Below are 18,755 nucleotides of genomic sequence, written 5' to 3' on the forward strand. Positions count from 1 at the left end.
TCAAATGTAGAAGTGGCAAATGAGTCTGAAAAGGTGTCGTTGACGTCGGCGAAGTATCCAGAAGCCGTTTGTGCAAAAGCTAGAGCCATATTTGTAGGAGGAGAACTGGTAGGGGTCTCCTGTTGTGGTTCATAGTAAATGACGCCATATGTCTGTGTAGAAGTTGTGTCAAATCGATCATTACTTTTAGTATTGTTTGTTGTAACAGATGTTAGTGGAACTAATGCAAGATCTTTTTCCACCCTCCCCAAGCTCGGAGAGGTGTCAGCGGTACTTGTAGAGGGACTTCTTGACCAGTAGTGGGAGGGATTTAGGAACTACTGGCTGTTCCTCTTGGTCTGCTGTGCAGGATCGGCTACATGGTGTAACTTGACATTGTCAATAGATACACAGCGGTTTTCTTAAGCACCAGCCAACGGTGGTAGAATGACAGTTCTGGTACCATGTATTCCCAAGACTGGGATTGGTGGACGATAAGAAGGATCAAACTCCTTTTTCACAGCAACCTTTTCAGGTACTAGATCCCCAACCTTAGGAATCCAGCCGGTGGGTGTTAATGGTACATCCTTAATTCCTGTGAAGGCAGCCTTGGCAGAAGCGTTGTCATCATGGAACTGTTGTAATTCTTGCAAGACAGTGACATGTTCATTATGTCAAAAGGTGTTTTTGCCGCCTCCATGCCAGGACCATCAAAATCTGGAAAATACATTTGAGTTCCGAACAGGCACTTATATGAAGTACGACCCCCTAGAGACCTTCTACGCAGATTGTTAAGTGCTTGCTGGACTCCATACAGGTGGTTAAGCCAACTACGTCCCGAACCTAAAACTGTGGTTGTTAAGGACTGCTTTAGATCACGGTTTTGTCATTCCACAACACTATTTCCCTTGGGATGAAATGGAGACGAGTAATGGAGTTGGACCCCTAGTGAAGCCATGGCATCCCTGAATGCCCTTAAGGTGAAAGCAGGGCCCTGGTCCGAGTGGAAAGCCGCAACTGCAGATGTACTGATAAAGACTTGTAAATCTTTAATAACAGTCTGAGCGTCAGCCAAGTGTTGTGGCCACACCCATAGGAATCTGGAACAAGAGTCAACAGCGACTAAATTGTATTTGTATGCACTATCTGGTGTTAGGGGACCACAATTGTCCAAGTACACACATTGTAATGGTTTGTTGGAAATTAGGAGGTGTGCCTGCGGTGGGCGTTTTATGGTGGAACCCTTACTTTGTTGGCAGATGTCAAAACAAAGGACATACTGCTTGGCCTGTTTGCATAGACCTGGCCACTAATAACGTGCTTGCAACAATGATATTGTAGCCGCCACACCAGCATGGGCAGCTGCTACCCCCTCATGCGCTGCTTTAATCAATTCTGATCATATGTCTTTGTTGGGAATTACTCAAACCCCCACGCCTAGTATCTTTACCTCAGCGTCTAGGCAGCCTCCCATTCTTTAGGAATATTTAGCAGGAAATGCTTTTGGATAGGGCGTGCCTTTAGCCGTGGCTTTCACGGCAACCCATATGTCATTGTCCGGTTTCATTCCTGAACGGGTTACTGCAGCAACAGCTGCCGTAGCTACTGCTGATTTGGCGGCTTCATCAGCCAATGTATTTCCAGCAATGTGTATTCCAATGGACTGGTGTCCAAGTGCATGTACAACGTTTTTTAATTGTATTTGGAGGTTGTAACTGTATTAATTTTTCCAAGAATTGTCGCGCTAGGCTCTTTCCTTCACTTGGTAGCTCATATCCCAGAAACAGGATGCTAAAGAATGCTATTTTTGTTTTTTTTAAATTGAATTTGTAGCCAAGCTCGGCAAATCCCAGAACAATGTGGGCCACCCGTCTTAAATGTTGCAGCAATTCATCATCTGTGAGGTAAATATCATCTACATAGGACAATGCTTCAGGGTCTATGTCGTGCAATTTCACACGAGCTGCGAACAGCCCTGGACTGTTCTTGTACCCCTGGGGTAAACGACTGAATTTTTCTGGGAGCCTAGTGTGCTGAAACTTGTTAAGTCTCTACCCTAAGGCGCTATATTTTGGCAGAAGAAACCATTTGAAATGTCCAGTGTTGTTTTGTATTTTTTACGCACTATGTTGTTCATGAGTGCTGTGCTATATGAGATTTGTATAGCATAGGTGCATGTATGACTGTTTCAATGTCTGTAGTCTAAGACTATTCTGTACGAATGGTCCGGTTTAGCTACTGGGAATAATGGATTATTCATGGTTGAGACACAGGGTTCGATTACGCCCTGGTACTCCAGTTGTGTGAGGATTTCCCTCACGGGTGCTTTAGCATCATGTTTTATTGGATATTGGGGTAGTGGTTGGGGTTGATTTTTAATAGGGATTACATGATAGGGGGAATCTTTATCCCATCTGATGTGGTTGCGATATAACGCCGGTGCCTGCGCCAATGTTCAATCGATGGCGTAGGATCCTGTGAGCGCCTCAGGAACAAGAGGAGAGAAAGAAGGTTTGATAACATCTCCCCCATATGGACAGGTACGGACAAATTCAGGTGGCGAATCCCTTTTGGCCAGTAAAATATCATAGATGTTTATGACGCGGTTCCAAAAGATTCCGTCGATTGTGCGCTCAATATCTCCTTCTAACTGTAGCGTTACTTTGTACACCCTATCAGGCGTGTAGACACACATGTTTCTACTTGTAAGAAGTCATAAGTTGCTTTCACCTCCAGATGCTCTAGAAGATTCTGGCGAACTATTGTGACCTCTGCAGCGCTGTCTAATAGCACTAATGCCCACTTCTTCTTTTTCAATAGAGCCCTCTTCTTGAGTGGCATGTCGAACTGCAACTGCTGCCACCTTTTTCTTTTTGAATTGGGGTTTTTGTTGGGGAAGTTTCACTTCTTTTTTAACAGAGACTTCTGTTGAGCGTTGTGATTCCTGTCTCGGTTTCACGTACTCTGTTCTTCGCTCTGACCGCCCACCTCTCTCACTGCGTTTTTCCAGTGAGTCCTGAAAGGAACGATAATTGGCATGTATCAGTATATTGATGTCTAGCAGGCTTTTTTATATTATCTCCATTTCTGAGATAATGGCCCTCATTATGACATTGGTGGTAAATTCCACTTACCGTCACACTGACTGCGCCAACTTACCGCCGCCTCCGCGGATATCTGTTCACCATATTATGACACACACACACCAATCCGTCAGTATTCAGCCACAGACACAAATTCGCCACACCAAAGGTCAGTGATAAACTGGCGGTATCCAAACCCACACTGTTACCCAACAGAACTACACCCACCACATTATGACCCACAAATCACCACAGCGGACATTCAACGGCGGTAACCCATTGGCGGTACATACCGCAGCGCTCTAAATAGACACCCACAGACAAAACAACACCACTTTGATCAATTCAAACAACACACACCTGACACCCATACACACACACCACACACCCACACCACTATAAAACATACACCCACAGTACCTACAACCCTTTACCATTCCAAACCATTGCCAGCAGAGAGACATCAAGGCCACAGACACAACCAGAGCCACACTACACACACCTATACACCACTCACACACCCCATATCACACGCCCCAACACATAACCCAACACACCCTCACCTACACACCTCACACAACACCCATGGCACCACAAAGGCACTTCAGTTTCACAGAGGAGGAGCTAAGGGTCATGGTGGAGGAAATCATCAGGGTAGAGCCACAGCTATTTGGAGCACAGGTTCAGGAGATACTGATAGCTAGGAAGATGGAGCTATGGCGGAGAATCGTGGACAGGGTCAACGCCGTGGGACAGCACCCAAGAACTAGGGATGACATCAGGGAGAGGTGGAACGACCTACGGAGGAAGGTACGTTCCATTGCAACAAGACACCAGCTCACTGTACAGAGGATTGGCAGTGGACCCCCAACTCTTCCACCACAACTAACAGCATGGGAGAAGTCTTGGCAATCCTGCATCCTGAGGGCCCGGCCGGAGTAGGAGGAAGACTGGACTCTGGTAAGTCAACTCTCTACTTCTAGCACCCCCCTACCTGCATGTCATCACATGTCCTCACCCTCACTCCCATCACTCCACCACTTCCCACACACCCCACCATTACATCTCACTCATCCCAATGTCAAGCCATGCATGTGCTACCAATGCATGGACACCCCTCACAGCCCTGCATGGACACTCATCACTAAAGCATACACACTATAGAGAACTAATCATCCCACCGTACACCAACGTACAAAAGTGAAAGCTGCCAGAGCAAATACAACCAAAGAGGGCAAGCCACGGATGCACAATATGTCAGACACAGAAACCATAACACATCATTTACATCCCCACAGGTACCCCAGCCAATGTCAGCGGAGAGGAGGTGCCAGCAATTTCCAGTCCCCCAACAGAAGAGGCCCACAGTATGACAGCAACTCTGGTCTTCAGGATCTGGATGACCAACATGGCCCATCAGGGACCTCTGGACAGCCAGTTACCCAGGCCCAGTCACACACCATCACAGAGCCTCCCCCATCAGGAAACACCACCACAACACCCACCCAGCGTACCCACACCTCTGTTCCCAGGACACATCAATCAGCAGTGTGTCCATCTGTACAGGGACCCCAGGCCCCACTTCATACCCAAGACAATTACGGACCTGGGGTCAGTAGCAGTGGGCACAGGGTTCAGGGGACAGAGGCACAGGCCAACAGGGAAAATGGGAGGACTGCTGTGCGCCGGGGAAGGACAGGCCCACAGAACAGACTCTCCAGGAGGCACTTGCAGAGATCCTGGGAGCCTATCAACATTCCCAGGACACAATGGGCTAGATCCTGGACAATGTGCAGGAGAACAGGCGGCCTCAGTAGGGACAGTACCAGGGGATCAGGGAGAATTTGCAGGCCATCAACAACACCCTGATCTCCCATAGCAGGGGTGCTGGCAGACATGGCCAATATTATGAGGGAGTCACACAACAGCAGGCCCCTGCCACTAGCCAGACATCTGAACAGCCTTCCACCTCTGCTAGTGGATAGGAGGCCCCGCCACAGGAATCACAGGCCACCAGCACCCCCCCCCCCAGCAGAAGGAGAAGCACCCCGCAAACGTTCCCTGCGATCCAGACAGAAGCCAGAGACACTTGCCAAGACCCCGCCAGGAAATGAGACTCTCCTGATTGTCACTCTTGTGTCCCACTCAGTCACCTTGTCCACCTTGAACTGCCATTGCCCCCCTTCCTATGTCTCTTTTGACAATGCAGCTCTGCTACAGACTGGAACAATACCCTAATTTTTTCTTCATCATCACCCCATCCAATTGCACTTGCCCCTCTATATTTTAACACTTTAATAAACAGCCTTGTAAAAAAAAGAAGTTTTCAGTATGTCATGTATATCAATTATGTATTCATTGAAACAGGTACAAACATTGCAATTCAACTGTACAGAAAATGAGCATAGATCAATGACCTGTAGCTGGCTGCAGTGATCACACCAGAAGTATATGTGAGGTCACCAATATCTGCAAAATGAATTGCCAGAGGGAACAGTAAGTGGGCATAGAGGTGGGAAATATCAGCATGCCAGTGCCACAGAAATTCAAACAAATCTCATTGAAATGTGAAATAAAACTGTCCTACCTGTGTGTCATTGGAAGTACTGTCTGATCACTGATGTTCTGTTGTCCTTATCCTCATCCTCTGCCTCCTCATCCTCATTGTCCACAGGGTGCACTGCTGCCACACGGGCATCTCCAGCCTCCTCTTTGCGCAGGAATGGGACATGGTGCCTGAGAGCCAGGTTATGCAACATGCAGCATGACACCACTATCTGGCTGACCTTCTTGGGTGAGTTGCACAGGGATCCACCTGTTAGATGGAGGCACCGGAACCTGGCCTTCAGGAGACCAAAGGTTCTTTCAATTATCCTTCTGGTTTGCCCATGGGCCTCATTACAACGTTCTTCTGCCCTTGTCCTCGCATTCCTCACAGGGGTCAGCAGCCATGAGAGGTTGGGGTAACCAGAGTCACCTGAAATATTGAGGGACAGCATTTAGCCACACACTATCCCATATGGCCCACACCATACCCATACGGCCCACACCATACCCATACATCAACAACTACTGAGAGGGAACCAGGGCTCACCTATTAGCCCCACCCTGTGTCTCTGTAGTTGGCCCATCACATTTGGGATGCTGCTATTCCTCAGGACAAAGGCATCATGCACCGACCCAGGATACTTAGCATTGATGTGGGAGATGTACTGGTCCGCCAAGCACACCATCTGTACGTTCATGGAGTGGAAACTCTTCCGATTTCTGAACACCTGTTCATTCTGGCAGGGGAAGGGGACAAATGCAACATGTGTTCCATCAATCGCCCCATTTATGTTGGAGATATGTCCCATTGCATAGAACTCGGCCTTCACTGTGGCCAAATCTTCAACCTGGGGGAAGACAATGCAGCTACACATGTGTTTAATCAGGGCAGGCAACACTGTTGTCAGCACGATTGAGAACTTTGGCTGTGACATTCCTGCTTCCAAGCCCACTGTCACTTAGAAAGAACCAGTTGCCAGGAAATGGAGCACTGGTAGAACCTACACAAGAGGGGGGATCTCAGTGGGGTGACGGATAGCAGATATCAGGTCAGGCTCCAATTGGGCACACAGCTCAGTGATTGTGGCCCTGTCAAGTCTATAGGTGAGTATTATGTGCCTGTCCTCCAGTGTTGCCAAGTCCACCAGGGGTCTTTACATGGGGGTATGTCTCCATCTCCTATTCATCCGCAGTGGTAGGAATCTATGGGGCAAAAGAGTGAGGAGCCGGTCACAAACTGAACAATGGGGCTACAACAGAACTTTGCATGCTGTTAACTTGTAATGGGTCAGTGTGATTTGACCAGTATGTCCTAATTTCACCAGTGACGCAGCACTTTTCCAGGGCCTGTTCCCCCTCCCCCCCCCCCGAAATGGCGTCCGCCTGTCCTTTGTGGAAGGACAGGTATAAGTGAGGTAATTCCGCTGATGTTGTGCGCCGTTGCGGGAGGTGGTCAGGAACCGCCGTGCAACTCCTCATTGGTTAACATTGGGCCCTGTGGGTTACAGTGGAAAACGGTAATCTACGCTGGCGGTGAAGGTATGCACTGCCGTGGACGTGACCGCCATTTTCTATCTGATCCCTCACTTGCTACCTGATTTTCAATAGGAGAAGACCTACAGTGCACGTGCTGCTGTGACCTGTGTCTGGAACCTACCATGGCCTGTGTGACCGACCGGAAAGTGCCTCAGCCTTCACTTTCGAGGAGTTGGAGAGACTGGTGGATGGGGTCCTCCCCAAGTACGGACTGCTGTATGGGCCTCCAGACCAACAGGTGAGTACACTGTGGGCACGATGCATGTGGCATGACTGCATGGAGTGGTGTGTGTGAAAGCCTCATGTAAGGGGGTGGGTGGATGTCCTCTGGGCGGCGTGTAGGTTTTGTACGGGCCATGTGTGTGCCAATGGTGATGGAAACAGGTATGGTGGGCCATATGTGTAACAGGCAGGACTGTTTGTGTAATTCAATTTTCCTGCGTGCATGGCCTCTGCAGGTCAGCGCCCATCAAAAGAAGGGTATATGGCGTGCCATCGCCAAGGAGGTGCGAACCCTGGGGGTCTATGGCAGGCGGAGGACCCACTGTCGCAAACAGTGGGAGGACCTGAGACGCTGGGCACGGAAGATGGCAGAGGCCCAGCTGGGGATGGCCTCCCAATGAGGAAGGGGTGCCCGTTGAACCCTGACCCCCCTGATGGCCCACATACTGGCGGTGGCCTATCCTGAGCTGGATGGGCGCTTAAGGGCATCACAGCAGCCACCAGGGGGTGAGTACAGTGCCCATCATTACAACTTATGAATGGTAGGGTGGTATCCAGGTGGGGGATGTGTGTCAGTGGGTGCCCCTAGGCCAGGCCTCACATTGCAGCGTAGGTCCCCTGGTGGCTAGGGTTCAGAAGGGAAAATCTTGCTACCTAGCTCGTAGGTATCCACAACTGGTCAGGGCTGTGTGGGTCCCAGGTGTGCTGCATTTGGCGGTGTGTGCCCCTCCCCATGCCTTGGCTGCTAACTATTTCTCTGCTAGTGCTATGGCATATTACGTAGGCCTGTTCCCTGTGTGTGAGGGTGCTGTGTACGCCAACGGTGGTGTTGGTGTAGCCATTGACCCAGTGTATCCTTTGTTTCTTCCACCCCCTTTTTGTTTTGTCATCCTGTCCTTATGTGCATTAGCATCATCTGGCGGAGGAGCAGAGGCACTGGCGATGGAGGAAGCTGCATCCCACAGGACCCAAGAGGCAGAGCCCACCGAAGCTGAGGGCATCAGTGGGACGGCGGGCGAGGGGAGCACCACGGCAGAGACTGGAGGGACAGTTCTGACAAAGATACCTCCTCCGATGGAAGCGCCCTGGTGGTGGCGGACAATTCTGTGACCACCTCAGCTACAGGTACAGCCACCTCCCCCGTACCGGCACGGCCCTCGCAGCAGCCCCTCATCGAGTTGTCCGTGCCCACTCACCCAGAAGGGTGGGCACTCCTTTGCCCCAGGCACCTCAGGCCCTACCCTAGTTAGCTCTGCTGCCCTGAGTGAGGAGGCTATTGACCTCCTGAGATCCATCTCTGTAGGGAAGTCAACCATTGTGAATGCTATCCAGGAGCTGGCAGCCTAGATGCAACAGACTAATGCATACCTGGAGGGCATTCCTCTATATTGGCGGCCCAACAGAAATCGATCCAGGCTCTGGCCTCCTCTCTGATGGCAGCCATTGCCCATGTTTCTACTCTCCCCCTCCAACTTCCACTGTCCAGTCCCATTCTCCTCAACCCTAACCCATCCTAAGCACACAGCCAGACGAGCATTCACACAAGACAACTCACAAGAGTGGTACAGGCAAACACAAGCACCACACTTCATCCCACAGGCACTCACGCAAACACCATCAAGATGCAGGCACAGCAACATTCACTATTTCCACTGTCTATCCCTCCTCCTCCTCCACCACCTCCCACCCAGTTCCATCCACACTCACACCTGCATGAACTACATTATCATCCACTACCAGCATCATCACCACACTAAGCAGAACACACACTTCACTGGTAGATACTTCCATAACAGCCATGCACACGTCCCCTGTGTCCTCTCCCACTGTGTCTGCCCCCCCTCCTAAGGTACACGAACGCAAGCACTCAGACACCCAATAGCCATCCACCTCACAACAGCATACAGGCCATGCACCTGCACCCAAGAGCAGCAGAAAGACTCCTCCAACAACCACTCCCTCTTCCTCCACTCCCATTCCTTCTCCCTCTTCCTGCCCCAATATTCCTAAAAACTGTTCCTATCCACCAGTGACCTCTTCCCTCCCCCTCCCCCCGTCCTCCATGTATGGGCAGGGAAGGAAGAACCCAGCCAAGCACCTCAGCCACATAATCCACAGGCCCAGTCGTCACCACACCCACGCGTGGTGGGAAAGGATCCAGGCCACATGTCTTAAAGGGGAAAGAGCCTGTACCAGTCAGCCTCAAGGGAAAGGAGCCTGACCCAGCTGCCAGAAAGACCAAGGAGCCTGCATCAGCAGGCAAGAAGGGAAAGGAACCTGTCTCAGCTGCCAGGAAGACAAAGGAGTCTGCACCAGCAGCCAAGAAGGGAAAGGAGCCTGCCCCAGCTGCCAGGAAGAGCAAGGAGCCTGCACCAGCAGGCTGGAAGACCAAGGGGCCTGGGGCAGGAACTGTGATGGAGCCCCCACCACCAACCATGGTTGTGCAGCCGTCCGAGGTTGCAGGGGATGGGCAGGTGCCTCCCCCAGCAGCACCACCACTGAGCAGCTGTCCAAGGTTGCAGGGGATGGGTAGGAGCCTCCCCCAGCAGCACCACCACCACCACTGAGCAGCTGTCCAAGGTTGCAGGGTATGGGTAGGAGCCTCCCCCTCTGCCCCCCAGGCAGCACCACCACCACTGAGCAGCTGTCCGAGGTGGCAGGGGATGGGCAGTAACCACCCCCCCCCCCCCAGCAGCAGCACCACCACCACCGAGCAGCCATCCGAGGTTGTAGGGGATGGGCAGGAGCCTCCCCCCCAGCAGCAGCAGCACCACCACTGGGCAGCCATCCGAGGTTGCAGGCGATGGGCAGGAGCCTCCCCCTAGCAGCAGCATCACCACTAAGCAGCCTTCTAAGGGTGCAGGAAATGGGTAGGAGCCTCTCCCCACCAGCAGCACCACCACCACTGTGCAGCCGTCACAGCCGGCGGACAGTATGTAATCCTGCCTCCATAGGCTGCTGTGCTATGTGGAGACCACCTGAGAGACTGTGACCTTGCACTCCTCAGGATCAAGAGCACAGGGCAGGTTGTCCCCTCCAGAACCAGTGGGTAAGACACCCACATGCCCAACACTCCCCAGGTTCAAGAGCACAGGGCACGATGCCCCCTCCAGAACCAGTGGGCAAGACACCCATTCGAGAGACTGTGGCCCAACACTCCCCAGGATCAAGAGCACAGGGCACAATGCCCCCTCCAGAACCAGTGGGTAAGACACCCAACATGCCCAACACTCCCCAAGATCAAGAGCAAAGGGCACAATGCCCCCTCCAGAACCAGTGGGTAAGACACCGACATGCCCAACACTCCCCAGGATGAAGAGCACAGGGCACAATGCCCCCTCCAGGACCAGTGGGTAAGACACCCACATGTCCAACACTCCCCAGGATCAAGAGCACAGGGCACAATGCCTCCTCCAGAACCAGTGGGTAAGACACCCACATGCCCAACACTCCCCAGGATCAAGAGCACAGGGCACAATGCCCCCTCCAGAACCAGTGGGCAAGACACCCAAATGCCCAACACTCCCCAGGATCAAGAGCACAGGGCACGATGCCCCCTCCAGAACCAGTGGGCAAGACACCCACTCAAGAGACTGTGGCCAAACACTTCCCAGGGCCAAGAGCACAGGGCACTATGCCCCCTCCAGAACCAGTGGGTAAGACACCCACATGTCCAACACTCCCCAGGACCAAGAGCACAGGGCCCGATGCCCCCTCCAGAACCAGTGGGTAAGACACCCACATGCCTAACACTCCCCAGGATCAAGAGCAAAGGGCACAATGCCCCCTTGTAGGAAAGTACCATCTTGCCTGGCATGTTACCCCCATTTTTCACTGTATATATGTTGTTTTAGTTGTATGTGTCACTGGGACCCTGGTAACCCAGGGCCCCAGTGCTCATAAGTGTGCCTGAATGTGTTACCTGTGTAGTGACTAACTGTCTCACTGAGGCTCTGCTAATCAGAACCTCAGTGGTTATGCTCTCTCATTTCTTTCCAAATTGTCACTAACAGGCTAGTGACCATTTTTACCAATTTACATTGGCTTACTGGAACACCCTTATAATTCCCTAGTATATGGTACTGAGGTACCCAGGGTATTGGGGTTCCAGGAGATCCCTATGGGCTGCAGCATTTCTTTTGCCACCCATAGGGAGCTCTGACAATTCTTACACAGGCCTGCCACTGCAGCCTGAGTGAAATAACGTCCACGTTATTTCACAGCCATTTTACACTGCACTTAAGTAACTTATAAGTCACCTATATGTCTAACCTTTACCTGGTAAAGGTTAGGTGCAAAGTTACTTAGTGTGAGGGCACCCTGGCACTAGCCAAGGTGCCCCCACATTGTTCAGAGCCAATTCCCTGAACTTTGTGAGTGCGGGGACACCATTACACGCGTGCACTACATATAGGTCACTACCTATATAAAGCTTCACAATGGTAACTCCGAATATGACCATGTAACATGTCTATGATCATGGAATTGCCCCCTCTATGCCATCCTGGCATTGTTGGCACAATTCCATGATCCCAGTGGTCTGTAGCACAGACCCTGGTACTGCCAAACTGCCCTTCCTGGGGTTTCACTGCAGCTGCTGCTGCTGCCAACCCCTCAGACAGGCATCTGCCCTCCTGGGGTCCAGCCAGGCCTGGCCCAGGATGGCAGAACAAAGAACTTCCTCTGAGAGAGGGTGTGACACCCTCTCCATTTGGAAAATGGTGTGAAGGCAGGGGAGGAGTAGCCTCCCCCAGCCTCTGGAAATGCTTTGTTGGGCACAGATGTGCCCAATTCTGCATAAGCCAGTCTACACCGGTTCAGGGACCCCTTAGCCCCTGCTCTGGCGCGAAACTGGACAAAGGAAAGGGGAGTGACCACTCCCCTAACCTGCACCTCCCCTGGGAGGTGTCCAGAGCTCCTCCAGTGTGCTCCAGACCTCCGCCATCTTGGAAACAGAGGTGCTGCTGGCACACTGGACTGCTCTGAGTGGCCAGTGCCACCAGGTGACGTCAGAGACTCCTGCTGATAGGCTCCTTCAGGTGTTAGTAGCCTATCCTCTCTCCTAGGTAGCCAAACCCTCTTTTCTGGCTATTTAGGGTCTCTGTCTCTGGGGAAACGGCAGATAACGAATGCAAGAGCTCATCCGAGTTCCTCTGCATCTCTCTCTTCACCTTCTGATAAGGAATCGACTGCTGACCGCGCTGGAAGCCTGCAAACCTGCAATATAGTAGCAAAGACGACTACTGCAACTCTGTAACGCTGATCCTGCCACCTTCTCGACTGTTTTCCTGCTTGTGCATGCTGTGGGGGTAGCCTGCCTCCTCTCTGCACCAGAAGCTCCGAAGAAATCTCCCGTGGGTCGACGGAATCTTCCCCCTGCAACCGCAGGCACCAAAAAGCTGCATTACCGGTCCCTTGGGTCTCCTCTCAGCACGACGAGCGAGGTCCCTCGAATCCAGCGACTCTGTCCAAGTGACCCCCACAGTCCAGTGACTCTTCAGTCCAAGTTTGGTGGAGGTAAGTCCTTGCCTCATCTCGCTGGGCTGCATTGCTGGGAACCGCGACTTTGCAGCTACTCCGGCCCCTGTGCACTTCCGGCGGAAATCCTTTGTGCACAGCCAAGCCTGGGTCCACGGCACTCTAACCTGCATTGCACGACTTTCTAAGTTGGTCTCCGGCGACGTGGGACTCCTTTGTGCAACTTCGGCGAGCACCGTTTCACACATCCTCGTAGTGCCTGTTTCTGGCACTTCTCCGGGTGCTACCTGCTTCAGTGAGGGCTCTTTGTCTTGCTCGACGTCCCCTCTCTCTTCAGGTCCAATTTGCGACCTCCTGGTCCCTCCTGGGCCCCAGCAGTGTCCAAAAACGCCAAACGCACGATTTGCGACTAGCAAGGCTTGTTGGCGTCCTTTCGGCGGGAAAACACTTCTGCACGACTCTCCAAGGCGAGAGGGATCCGTCCACCAAAGAGGAAGTCTCTAGCCCTTTTCGTTCCTGCAGAAACTTCAGCTTCTTCTGTCCAGTAGAAGCTTCTTTGCACCCGCAGCTGGCATTTCCTGGGCATCTGCCCATCTCCGACTTGCTTGTGACTTTTGGACTTGGTCCCCTTGTTCCACAGGTACCCTAGATTGGAAATCCACAGTTGTTGCATTGCTGGTTTGTGTCTTTCCTGCATTATTCCTCTAACACGACTTCTTTGTCCTTAGGGGAACTTTAGTGCACTTTGCACTCACTTTTCTGGGTCTTGGGGAGGGTTATTTTTCTAACTCTCACTATTTTCTAATAGTCCCAGCGACCCTCTACAAGGTCACATAGGTTTGGGGTCCATTCGTGGTTCGCATTCCACTTTTGGAGTATATGGTTTGTGTTGCCCCTATCCCTATGTTTCCCCATTGCATCCTATTGTAACTATACATTGTTTGCACTGTTTTCTAAGACTATACTGCATATTTTTGCTATTGTGTATATATATCTTGTGTATATTTCCTATCCTCTCACTGAGGGTACACTCTAAGATACTTTGGCATATTGTCATAAAAATAAAGTACCTTTATTTTTAGTATAACTGTGTATTGTGTTTTCTTATGATATTGTGCATATGACACTAAGTGGTACTGTAGTAGCTTCACACGTCTCCTAGTTCAGCCTAAGCTGCTCTGCTAAGCTACCATTATCTATCAGCCTAAGCTGCTAGACACCCTATACACTAATAAGGGATAACTGGGCCTGGTGCAAGGTGCAAGTACCCCTTGGTACTCACTACAAGCCAGTCCAGCCTCCTACACCCCTCCAGAACGAGTGGGTAAGACGCCCACATGCCCAACACTCCCCAGGATCAAGAGCACAAGGCACAATGCCCCCTCCAGAAACAGTGGGTAAGACACCCCCATGCCCAACACTCCCCAGGATCAAGAGCACAGGGCACAATGCCCTCTCCAGAACCAGTGGGCAAGAAACCCACTCGACAGACTGTGGCCCATCACTCCAGAGGACCAAGAGCACAGGCATGTTGCCCCCTCCAGAACTAGTGGTCTTGTAACATCTCCAAGCTGAGGTGCCCCGCCATTCCCCGTCCCCCTGAGGTGCCTGCCTATTTACCAACTGATGCCCCTGCAGTGTTCTCTCCGTGTTGAAGCAGGTGACATGTGTGGCCTTGGACTTTGGCCTGTGGCCATGTGGACTACGCAAATAGTGGACTGGGCTGTGTCCCTTTTTCTGTACATATGTATATATCTATTGTCTTGACTAACATATTTTTCATGCTGTGTTGATCTCATTACATTCACTTTTTGGAAATAGTTTTGTCATTGCATTATTCATCCGAGTAAAAGGGTAAAATTATTTTTGTAATGCAGCTGATTGTGTGTATGGTGTTGAGGGGGGTATTGTGCGTGTGTGTGTCACTTTTGTTTTCCTCCCTCCCTCCCTTGTGTGCTAGGCGGCTGTTCTCACCGTTGTCGTCTTCGCTGGCGTTGGTGTTCGTGGTGGAGCAGAATGTAGAAGATCATGGGGAAGACATCCAGTTCAGGCTCCATGGCGGCATGGTTGTTCCCTGTGGTGAGTCCTTTCTCTTCTGAGCTCAGTTTCTGCCAGGCTTTTGATGTCATTGGGACCGCCCAGGAAAAGGTGGCAATTTCCTGGGTCATAATATGGTGGGCAGAACATTGACTTCCGCCTGGCTGTAGGCAGCTACCGCCATGGTGACTGTTGTTTCCGCCTTGTCGGTCGGTGTGGTACATTGGCTGTCTTTCGGAAATCTTTCCGCTATGGTTATAATTTGGTGGTAGTTACCACTGGCCTGTTGGCAGTATGATCACCACTTTAACACCAACCGCCAAGTCGTAATGAGGGCCTATATCTTTTCTGTGGGGTCTCCACATGCAGAGATTCTCCCCTTTCTTTTTTAGGTTTTGTTGTTTTTATCCCAGCATTTCGTAGTACCCTCAGGAACTTGCTTTCTAGAATCTTTATTAGATTTACCTTGGAACTGTGGTTTGTTGGTCTGGGCCCCAGACTATCTTGTCTAATACTAGAGTAGGTCTCCGCAATAATCTTTGGCAGCTCACGTTCTTGATCCTGTGGAGGAACATCCCGGAGCCGCATGCACACTGCTAGTGTGACCGCTTCCCCTTTAAGGTTACTTAATATAATTGAGGATACTGTGGCAAAGTTGCCCATTAGTTGCATCCCCAAGTCCAGGGCATCCCCGTATTCATCTTGAATTTGTTTCAACACTTCCGGTAAATTGGCAAGTGTCGGCGTACCATGTGCGGTAGTATAGAGTGTGGCAAATACCGTGCCCCATGTATTACAGTTATCTATAGTGGGAACCATCCCAAATGGCAAGCACATAGCTAATATCCTGTGTTTATCCTGAGGTCCCGTATGGGGAAATACTGCTTCCAGGGCATTTATTTTTTGAGCTAACCAAAACTTAACTTCTTCTTGTTTGGTGGGTACTTTACCCATGATCGAATGTACAGTCGCAGGATTAATACCTGGCGTTACTGCATGTGGTTGCGCTGTTGCAGCACGTGCTGGGTTTGTGTTTAATGTTTGCATTACAAACTGTACTAATTGTCTGTATATTTCCATCAGATCAGCATATAAGTGGCGGACTTCAGCTACCGTTAGGTTCGCTGCAGCAGGGTGAGGTGTATAAGTGGCCAATAAAGGCCAGGTAGGACCATCATTACTTAGAGGACCTAACCTAACGTGTAAAATTGTGTGGGTTAGTGCGCCAATTATTATGTTCTTGATAAGACAGAGGTATTTCTAGATATGCATATGCTCTTTATTGTGCAGGTATGTTTGCTGGTGTATAGTGATGAAATGTATCGGTGTTCCCATCAACTGATGGAAATATGACCCAAGGGTAAAAAGGTTCTGTTCTATATGCTGGGTGAGCTTCAACAACAAATGTGACTGGACCCTCCAGGGCTGATAGGCCATGTGCCAGTAAATGTTCAGTAAGGGGTAGTCGCATATTGACTGCAATTGCTACCTGTTGTGGATTCACCGTAATGAATGGTAAATTTTGTTTAGAGATAAGCACACCAAATGGGGATTATGCTTTTAATGGTTCAAGCTTGAACAACCTACAGCATTAGTTAGGTCCTCCCTGCTTAGCTGAGGAGGAAGTCCTCAATACCACATATCTCTCTGTATATAGTACTGAGGTATCTTTGTCTGTAGTGAGACAGAGATACTCAGGAGGACCCGAAAATTAGAACCTGACCAAACTTTGGCGGCGCCATGTCGCATAGGCTCTCATTATTCTAATGATACTATTGGATTTGAGCGGCAGAATCACCTGAGGTGTGGGAGACTGAGTCTAACTAATTCCAGGTGACACCTGTGGGCCTAATCCGGGTTTTGCTCCAGCTAACTAGCAGTGCCTCATCTCCACCCAAGAGCAGGGATGATTGGGCAGCCGAGTGCATGACACAATTGACTCCTCAGGAAAATCGTGGTCACTCAGATCGCATCCGTTTCTCTCAGTTACATTAGTCTCACATGTACAAGGACAAGCAGAGGTAGTATATGTTTCAATAAGGTTTTAATGAAGCAACTGCATCTTGGATAATAAAGCATGCACTGCAATAACCAGGACGATAAAGCATGACAGGATTAAAATTGTGACATGGAGAGTAATGCATAAAAATAACGCTACCATGTTGTCACTGGAGTCAATAGATTCATTCCTACCTAGGCTATATTAGAGCACAGCGTGTTAAGCTCTAGTTCTGCCCTTCAGGCCTGAAATCTACATAAGCAGCTGTAGTGAAGCGTTAAGAAATCAGATTACAGTTGTGGTCATCTGGCTGGAATCTCCCTCTAACGTGTAAGGGAAAGGAAAGTGTTTTTATACTAAAACAGCTGATGTTCTAAGAAAATGTCCCTATGTAAGGATGTGTATGTTTCTATGAATACCAGAGACAAAGAGTTACCATATTTACCGGCAACCTATCTTACTGCTGCCTTGAGAGAAGCACAGAGTGAACGAAATGCCTTGTTTAAGAATGCAGTGCTAGCCTAGGCAAAGAACAGCTAGATAGAGAGAAATAAAAGAAGACAGCAAATGTGATTATTGTTAAAAAAATAAGTGAAGCTGAATAAAATATATCTAGGGTAAAGGCAGGCCTAGTGTGCTAAAATAACGTGCATGGAGCTATAACTGAAATGGCTACACAACAGGGGCAGGGCCCAACTTCTGTTTCTCACCGCAGTTGTGGCCTGTATTTTTAGGGCTCCGCCACCAACTCCACTGTTGACATAGCAGGTGTCGCCCCAACTGTGCCGCCAGGGCGCAGTCCCCTCCAGCCATCAGGATCCTTTTTTATTGCCCCTGCTCTGGATCCCCTTCCTCTCTCTCTGGTAGCAGCTCTATCTAATTCGCACCGCTCAGGAGGCTCCACCAGTCTCTGTCAGGGGAATCCCCCAATTGATATTGCTTCGTCTCAGGATTGCACCACTGGCCTCAGGGCATTCGCCAGCCGAGCAGGCTCCTCCGTCTCCTCCACTGCTGTGTGGATTTATGTACACTACTCTGTAATTTTGTGGTCACTTAGTAGCAGTTATTTCACATACCTGGGATCCAATTTGGGTGGTATGAAGTCGTCTCCTCACGCACGCCAGCCGGGTTCAGCCTCGTGTGTTATGTTATTTTGCTGGCGATCCGGAGATGAAGCACGCCTTTCATGCAGGCCGCACTGCTGAGCAGCACCAATCGCTCTGTCTTAGCCGCCGGTTTCCAGGCTTCATCCTCGGCTCGGGGTCACTTATTGCCACTCACATATCAGGTGATTAGCCACAGGGTGGCCCGGTGTCTCAAGGCGGCCGGACACAATTCGCTTTATTCTGCCAGCAGTGCAGGCCCTTCCGTCTCCTCTACCCTATTGCGGGTTGGCGTATACCGCAGTGCAATTTTTTGGTCCCTCATGCATCTAAGTAGTTATTTAGCCAAACCAGGAACCAATTTTGGGTGGCATAAAGTTCCCTTGGGGCACGATTATATTGGATTTAGTGTCCAGGCTGCGAGAGCCTTGCGAGTGTGCGGCCATCTTTCTCGCCGGCTCTTTAGCGCCCCCCTGATTTCTGTTTTTTGATGATAAAACCTAGTTTCTGGAGGAGAACAATTGTCATGTTCAAGTTGTATTTAAGATGTTGAGAGGATTGGTCCATCAGATGAATGTGGTCTAAATAGATGATCATCCGAACCACCCCTTGAACGGAGGATCTCCACCACTGGCTTTAGGAGCTTGGTAAAGCACCATGGCACTGAGGATGGACTGAGGGGAGAGCTCAAAATGTATACATCTGATCCTTCCATAAAAACTGGAGAAATCTCCGGTGAGGAAGGAAGATAGGAATGGTGCAGTAAGCATC

Source organism: Pleurodeles waltl, chromosome 10 (genome assembly GCF_031143425.1).
Source record: "Pleurodeles waltl isolate 20211129_DDA chromosome 10, aPleWal1.hap1.20221129, whole genome shotgun sequence".
NCBI classification, from domain to species: domain Eukaryota; kingdom Metazoa; phylum Chordata; class Amphibia; order Caudata; family Salamandridae; genus Pleurodeles; species Pleurodeles waltl.